Source organism: Manis javanica, chromosome 6 (genome assembly GCF_040802235.1).
Source record: "Manis javanica isolate MJ-LG chromosome 6, MJ_LKY, whole genome shotgun sequence".
In the NCBI taxonomy this organism is placed as follows: domain Eukaryota; kingdom Metazoa; phylum Chordata; class Mammalia; order Pholidota; family Manidae; genus Manis; species Manis javanica.
Window position 1 is genome coordinate 42444905 of NC_133161.1, and position 8411 is coordinate 42453315.

General features: G+C 46.7%; 1 long non-coding RNA gene across 1 annotated transcript; it reads right to left on the reverse strand.

Annotated features, from left to right (window-relative positions):
* Nucleotides 1-922: 922 nt before the first annotated feature.
* Nucleotides 923-4873, reverse strand: LOC140850078 (uncharacterized). Its single transcript, XR_012132822.1, has 3 exons — nucleotides 4794-4873; nucleotides 2955-3049; nucleotides 923-969 (listed from the first exon to the last, which is right to left on the reverse strand). It is a non-coding gene; the product is annotated as an uncharacterized lncRNA (long non-coding RNA).
* Between the last annotated feature and the right edge of the window lie 3538 nt (nucleotides 4874-8411).

The window sequence follows — 8411 nt, forward strand, 5'->3', positions numbered from 1 at the left end:
TTCTCTTCTCCTTTGGCATCTAAGGCACTGGACTCTTTTTATTCTCCTCCTACCCATTTTTCTTTCTCTCTGTTTTCTGTGATTTTAAAAAAATTAATAGACTTGATCTTTTAGAGCAATGTTAGGTTTACCAAAAAATTGAGCAGGAAGTAGAAAACTTCCATACACCTCCCCCCTCTCACCACTCCCCCGGGTTATTCACATTTTGCGTTAGTGTTATATATTATCACTGATACAGTATGATTAACTAAAGCCCATTACATTAGAACTCACTCTTTGTCTTGTATATTCTGTTGCTTTTCAAAAATGTCTAATGACTTGCCTCCACCACTACAGAATCATAAAGAATAGTCCACTGCCCTAAAAATCCCATTTCTTTCTTTTTCACCCAGGTAGGAGATTCCCTGAAGTTCTGATCCTGACCTGTTTCTCTTCTTCTCCCCCTTGGGGGATCATTTCCAGCTGCACACTTTCGGGGCCACCTCTATCCCCGCAGCTGTCCAAGTTAAATCCCTGCTGGCCTGCCCGTATCTCCACTGGGATATCAGAAGCAAGCCTGCTGTCTGTTCCTCTCCCTGGCCCCCGACCACCTCTTTCTCTCCATGACAAGCCATCCTCCTAGTCACCTCATCACCCTGGAATCAACTTTGACTCTTCCCTCCTCATTCTTTGAGGCAGAGGCCTTGAAAGGAGGGGGGAGGGCACCCAGTGACAGGTTGGAATCATGTTCTCAGTGAGCTTAGACTTTCTGGCTGCAGGAATCTGTCTTCAAGTCCTCTGACCCATGCAAGGTGAATGGCAAAAATAATGACCTGGTGAGCCAGCAGCCATTTTCTCAGAAGTGCTTCTTTGTAGTCAATCTAGCAAAAGACCCCTCCCTTTTTTTCTACATCAAACAGGTTTGCCTCTCCCCACCTACCCCCAACCCATTACCTTTGATGTCTCTCTTCTCTGACCCAGGTCTTGGCACTGGTGGGAAAGAAAGTCAGGGTGAGACTCAATTTGCTGATCACCAATGAAATGATTGAGCTCATTCTCTGAGGTCAAAGCTCAAACAATTCATTAGTGTCTTTAATTATAAACTCATCAGTTTAATATCAATGAAATGTACAAGGCTAAGTACATAATATTTGCCCTCATGTAGTTCACTGAAGAGTTGAGGAGAAGCCCATGTAAATAAGTAGTAATGAAAATTCAGTGTGATGTGTGTAGTAATAGAAATTTTACAAGTTCAGAAGAAGAAAAGGATTGTATTGGTTAGGACTGTTTCCAGGTGCATGTAACAAGAAACTGGTAACGGTGACATAAGTAAATGGGGTCATTTTTCTCAGGTAACAAGAAATGCAGAGCTAGGCAGCCCAGAGCAGGTGTCAAAGCTCCATGAAGCCATCAGAGACCAAATCCTTTTTATCATACCCTCTGCTATTCTTCATTTGTGACTTTCATCATTATGCTTACAAGATGACTGCTGGCACACCCAAGCATCAAATACGAGTTTGGGGCAGGAAAAACAGGTAAGGCTAATGGTTAAAAGGCCTATGCCAAGTGAGACTGTCCCTTTTAATCAGGAAAATAACAGCCCTCCTGGAAGTCCCACCCAGTAGACTCCCATATACAGCTCATTGACTAGAATGGCATCAGAGGGCCACCGTAGGTGCCAGTGAGCCTGGGAATCCAAATCTGTAAGGTAGGTGCATTGCGGCAGTGAACAGAATTTCAGATCAGTAAAAAAGGGAAGATCTGGGACAAGCCAGCCTCCATGTCACAGGATCACTCCATCAGTCCTACAGACAGGTCCACGTGGAGAGAAACTAAGGTGTCCTGCCAAAGCCCAGCATAACATGCTAGCTGTGTGTGTGTGCCGTCTGGAAGCAGATCCTCCCACCCTAGTCAAGCCTTCAGATGACTTCGGCTCAGCTACAGCCCAACCGCAGCCTCATGAGAGACCCTCAGCCGGAAGCACCCAGCTCAGCCACTCCTAAATCCATAACCCTCAGAAACAGTGTAAGATCCCAAGTGATTATTAATTTAAATGAGTTTGGGGGTGATTTATTCTGCAGCAATGGAAAACTAATATGGGAAACAGGAAAGAATAGATGGAGGGTATATGCATTGGGCAAGTAGCTGTGCCCAGCACAAAGAGGAGATAATTAACTTTCAGATTTGGAGGGCAGAGAAAATAATACCTTAGCAAGTTGCATGGGAATAAATAATTGACAAGGCTAGGTAGGAGAGAAGGTAGGAACCCACTCTCAGGCAGAGGGAATTCGTGTATGGCCCACTGAGCTGGCACAGTGCAGGTAAGGGAGTTGGAGGGAGCACTGCTACTTCCATCTTGCTTCCACCTATTGGTGGCAAGGTGGTGGGGGAAAGTGTTACAGGGGAGAAGCGTGAGAGAAGCAGGGGATATATGCCAGAACTGGACCGCAAGGGCTCTTGAAATTCTCCTTAGGAATTTTGGTTTTATCTTATAGGTAATGGAGAGCCAATTAAAGATTTGTAGGAGGCGTTAGTCATGATCAGATTATATTTGGGGAAAAAAAGGTCATCCTAGCAATAGTGAGAAGCACATATTAGACACAGATTTCCTAGAACATTTAAAAGAAGAATTTTTGTACACTTAGATGCACAATATTTGGCAACCATATGGCTTTTAGGTACTTTAAGTTTTGCAGAGATTATTTCTGCAAGGCCTAAAAATAACAGAGCACACTTATGTCCAAAATATAAGTAGCGGACAATGGTCAGAGTACACTTGTGGGTTTTGGAGCTAGACCTGGGCCTGAATTACACTCAGCTACTCAGGCAATACCTCACTGTGGTGAACCCTCTGAGCTTCAGAGCCCTTATCTACAAAGTGAGGCTAATACGGAAGTCTACGCATAGCAGTGGGTGAGCCTCAGAAATAACTACATAAAGATCCCAGCAAAACGCCTGGCACATGGTGGAGGTACCTTATACTCTCCTGCTGACGGTCTCGTTTTACTTGTAAAACAATTTGTTCAATGAGATGGATTGAGCTGAGTTGTCCACTTCACAGATGAGCAAACTGAAACAAAGATGATGTAGGATTTATGGCAGAGGTAGGATTTGAATCTGGGTATCATCATTGTCGGTCCCGTGTTACCCGACTCAGCAGTGACTCGCAGCCAAGCAGTTACACTACCACTGCTTGGAAAATTTTAAGTATTTGGCACTGCTGGAAGGAAGGGTGCAGGTAGAGGGTGGCAAGAGGTGAGGCTGAAAGAAAAGCTAAATCCCCAGCTTTGAGGTTAGGCTTATTTGAAGGCAGCAGAGAACACCTGGGATGTCTGTAAATGTTATGTTCAGCTGACAGACTTTTGGAAGAGGTGCCTACCATGGACTCCTCTTTCTGACCACTCATCTTGTCTTAGAGTATTGGGGTTATTCACACAGCAGGCTCCTAGGGGGCACACTAAGTATGCATTTTATTGGGAATTGAGTCTGCCCTGCCATGAGCCCACTGGAGTCACAAATGAGAAATAATGTGAGTAAATTACATGATCAAGAAACACTTAATCTGGGCCAAATTCATTTGATCATGAGGGTGATTTGTCAAGAAGGCAAACCCACTGCCAAGATAAGGGAGCAGAAGCCTCCTAGAGTTGATCTATGCTTGCCAGCAGAACATGAGCACCATTACCTTCCTCACTGGAGTCAGTCTCTGCCCCCTGCCCACTTTATGGTCTCTCTGCCACAGCACGGGACTGTTTGGAAGTGGAACCTCACTGTGCAGAGCACTGTACCACATGCCAGGCACCAAGCAAACGGAAAGGATTTGGGGTCCATGGAGTTGATGCGAACCCCCCCAGGCTCCGGTGCTGTGATATGCAGCTCTCACAGTTGCCTCAGCTAGGGGCCACACCGGTGCGCCAGGGGGACCCTGAGTGCCACTAGGACTGAGAGATTATTTATCACCTGCAGCTTACAGGGTTGCAGGAGGAGGCAGACTTAGGAAACTCCAAGTCTCCCATGGTTCAAGGAACACCCTGCCCAAATATTATTCTGCACCAGGCATTTATTGCCCTTCTCAGCATCCCTCTGGATTCCGGCTCTGGGGCACTGCCACATCCTGTGGGAGGAAGCCCTGGCCATCCGCACCATCCCATCCAGTCCTCTCAAGTGACAGCGGACCCAGCCAAGGAGCATAACAGCTTAACTGGCCACGGCCGCCTCACCATCCGTGAGACACATCAGTATCTCGGGGCCAGGACCTCATGCTGTTTTGTAACATAAGCACTTTCCACAAGGGTGCGTAAGTCAAGGAGGGTCTGATTGTGGACTCCAAATAGACCCTATCGCAATGTTATTGTAGCCTCCCATTCTTCCTCCTGATTACTCCACTCAACATAATCTACAGCGTTCAACGATAAACCTGCTGCCACTCAATTTATAGGCAAACAATTCCCGTCTTTTTTCAGCCACTTATCTTTTCCAGCAGTCAAAGAAAAACTATATATAGTGTCTCTCTGTCATCTAATCCTCTCTTTTTTTGACACCAGGGAGTCATCAGGTTTTATGTTGGGTAAAAGAGCAGAGTCTAGATTCTCCCTGGAACATAACAGATGGCTGTGCACCAGGGTGAGTCAGGTTGGCGCTGTGCAACCTGCAGGAGAAAGAGGCCAGAGAAGAGGATGGCCAGGGTTGCAGACGTGGACTCGTCACAGGATGAGCCCCATACGCAAACTCAGGCGTGATGAAAGTAGAACCAGTATTAGTAAATGAAAGAGCAACAATACACATTCACAGCAGTCCTTTACAACAATACTGACCAGTTATTCATGGGGCTGGTGTCATGGAAATGCCATGGTACATCTGGGCAGTGTTGTATTTAAGGCATCTGACTGCATTCCCACAGCGATCCTGTAAGGAAGGTAGAGATGAGAATTACTCTCAAGATGAGAAAACAGATACAGCAAATTTACTTGCCGAAGGTAAAAGCACTGGTAAGTAGTAAGGAGAGGGATAAGGTATCCAGGCTTCTGCCATTTAATCCACTGCTTTCCTCCATTGTAGTTTTATCTACCCCCAGCTAACAGTTACACCCACACTCAATCACACACCCAAACCGAACTATAAGCACCCAATAGGAGGAACCTGGAAAAGTGGTCAAAACTTCTTCCTCTGGCAGCACTTATAATATTCTCTTTCTTCTGTGTAGATATACTCGATTACTGTGAGGACAATATTCTTGGCACTTCAGAAGGAAAGCTCAAAGTAATCAGAAGTCAACAAAAGAAACCTTTACTTCATGGACTATTTTCTGCCCTTTACTTCTGGAGAAAAACATAAAATCCCCAGAAAATTGGTAGAGAAACAGGAATTATTAAGGTTTTGCCCCAGAGTACTCAGTTTGATTCCCAAATCTACATTTCTAGCCCTCTGTCCTTTGAGCGGAAAGTGACATCCCATTTGCTGCCCTCCACCAAGACAGTAAAGACATGTAGATTAGGCAAAATAGCATCAAGAATTAAAAGCTTAAAGGGGTTTTGCTTATGACAAATTAAAAGAACAAAGAAAGATCTCCATTTCCCAAGTGTTCCAGATAATTAAGGTTTTCCTCTATAAGATTTTGGTCCGATGAGGCTTTCAAAGTACTTCTTAGAAAAAATGAAAAAAAATCTCTCCCTACAGAAAATGACCTGCTTATTTGTTTTAAATGAGCTTTTCAGGCCTAGACCCACCCTTTATTCAAAATTCAAAATTCCAAATACAATTCTTCTACCAGAAATGCTGTGATGACAAAATGTTTCTTTCCCCACCTCAGGCCTGATTCTCACAAGACTTCTTTACCAGCAGCACTACTTGGATTGTGCTGGGTACAAGGCTTGTGCTGGGAAGCCTGTGTGATGAAGGTTCAGGAAAGAGCGGTTCATGCAAACTAGGGGGTGAATTCCAGACACATGAGGTGCTCAGTAATGTGTGTCAGATGCAAAGCAGAGCCAAATGCAGTCCAGGAGTAAGGAAAGCTATTGTGACCCAAAACATTTGGAAAGAAGTGGTGTCCAGACAGAAAAGCTTTGGTCTTTATGGAAGAGAGAAGCCGAGATGTGAAACTGGCCCCGCTCTGTCATTGAGGCACTCATGGTCTAATGGAGGAATCAGGGTGGTCAGCACCATGCATGTGAACAAAGAAGGCCAGGGCCCAGAATAGGCTGTGAGAGTCTGAGAGCTTGCCACTCAGGCAAGGGTTCCCAGTGAAGGGGACACTGGAGTGCAGACTTGAAGGATTTTTCTAGATAGACAAGGGCTGGGGAATAGCTTGAGCCAAGTTACAGAGATTGAAGTGGATGGAGTGGCACAAATGCAGAGCATGTCTTGACCCCCGGAACCTGGGAAGGCGACCTTATTTGGAAAAGATGTAACCGAGTTAAGGATCTCCAGGTCAGATCATCCTGGATCATCCAGGTGAGTCCTAAATCCAATGCCTAGTGTCACACAGAGACAGGAGGAGAAAGCCTTGCAGAGACACTGGAGGCAGCAACTAGAGGGGGGCAGCCACAGGCAGGGAACGCCTGGAGCCACCAGCAGCTGACAGAGACAGGGGAGGGATCTCCCCTAGAGCTCTGAAGGGAGCGCGGGCCTTGCTGAACCTCTGGCCTCCAGATTGTAAGAGAATAAATTGCTGCTGCGTTAGGCACCAGGTTTGTGGTATGTATTTCAGCCGCCACAGGAAATGAATACAGAGGTATGGAAGGAGCGCCAATCCTAGGCCTGTTTGCCCCAAGGTCCATTCCAGCCCCCCTCCCCCATTTCCCTGCTTTGCGTGCTGTGGCAGCAGGCTGACCCCCACGGGCTGTGTTTCCCAGACTCCTGTGGTTTCCAGCTGGCTCAGCCAATGGGAGGCGCCCGGTGGGAGGAAGGGAGCAGCCAGGGTATTTCTCCCGGCCCCTCCTCTCTCAGCCTCCAAGAGAAGGCATGCGCAGTAGCAGCCATGTCTGCTACACGGTTCCACTCCCACCAGATAGGATCACTGTGTTTCCAGGTGCCCCTGGGATCCCAGCACCAGATCTGAAGGAAAGACACAATAGCTTCTGGAAACAGTGAGTCCAGTATGATTAGAGCACAGGGCATATGTTGGGGGGTAGGGCAGGGAAAAGGGCCTGGAGCAATAATCTGGATCCAGGCTGGATCTACACACACGAAAACCAGCAAGGCTTGGGGGCACTTCTAATAAAGCAGAGTCTCAAGAGAAGTCACAAACGCGTCCCTGACATGACATCCACTGGTACCCAACTTAGTCACCATGAAGACTCCAGACATTTCCTGGCAGGGGACTGAACTATTTTGCTAGGGTTACTGTAACAAAGTACTACAGACTGCAGAATTTATTTTCTCGCATTTGAGGGGCTAAAAGTCTTAAGATGAAGCTATTGCCGGCATTGGTTTCTTCCGAGGCCACTCTCCTTGGCTTGCCGGCGGCGGTCACCTCCCTGTGTACTCAGGCGGTCTTCCCTCTGTGCGCGTCTGTGTCCAAACTGCCTCTTCTTGTATGGACACCAGTCATACTGAATTAGGGGCCACCCTAATGACTTCACTTTAACTTAATCACCTCTTTAAAGACCCTATCTCCAAATACAGCTGCATTCTGAGGCATTCGGGGATCAGGACTTCACCATACGAATCTGGGTGAACACAAGTCAACCCACAACAAAGTGTAAGTATCCCCGGCAGACTAAGAAACAGTGGGATTCATGGTGTACCCAGTGGGAATCTGTTGTAACCAGCAGGTGTTCAGTAAGAAACAAAGTTGTAGGATGGACTCAGGGGCACTGGGTAGAAATCGTAAGGTGCTGGACAGGACCCAACAGCCCTACAGAGCAGAAGAGGCGGAGCAGGGGAAAAGGAAGGAACGGGAAGATGCCCTGTGGGAGCTAACCAGGGACAACTGGACTGGCTTCTGAGAGCATATGAGAAACCCACCAGGGAATCCAGGAAGCGTGTGGTGAGATTCCAGTGGCTGGTAAGGACAAGAGTTGTCAAAGAAAGCTTTGCGTTAATTCGATTCTGTTTGTACCCACAGTTTGATGAAACGTTTACAGTAAACTCTGTGCATTTTGGAAGAATTAAATTCTTCTTACAACCACTCACACACAGCTAGTGTCTGGTCTCCTTGGCATAACATCCCTGTCAAGGTGAAAACAAGAAATCAGGGCCCACGAACAATCATTGCAAGGAAGGGAAAGCCAGACAGAGGCAACGGGAACTTGCGGGGCTCTTGGTTCCATTAGAAGAGCTCTGTTTGTGTGTTGGCCACATGCAGACATGGTGCAGCTCTAGGACTGTAGGCCTATGTCCAAGGGAGCCATATACACTTGCTTTTGCAGATGAGACACAATTTATTAATACGAGACTCTGTGGGGTACATAGCAATAAATTGTAATTCGTGA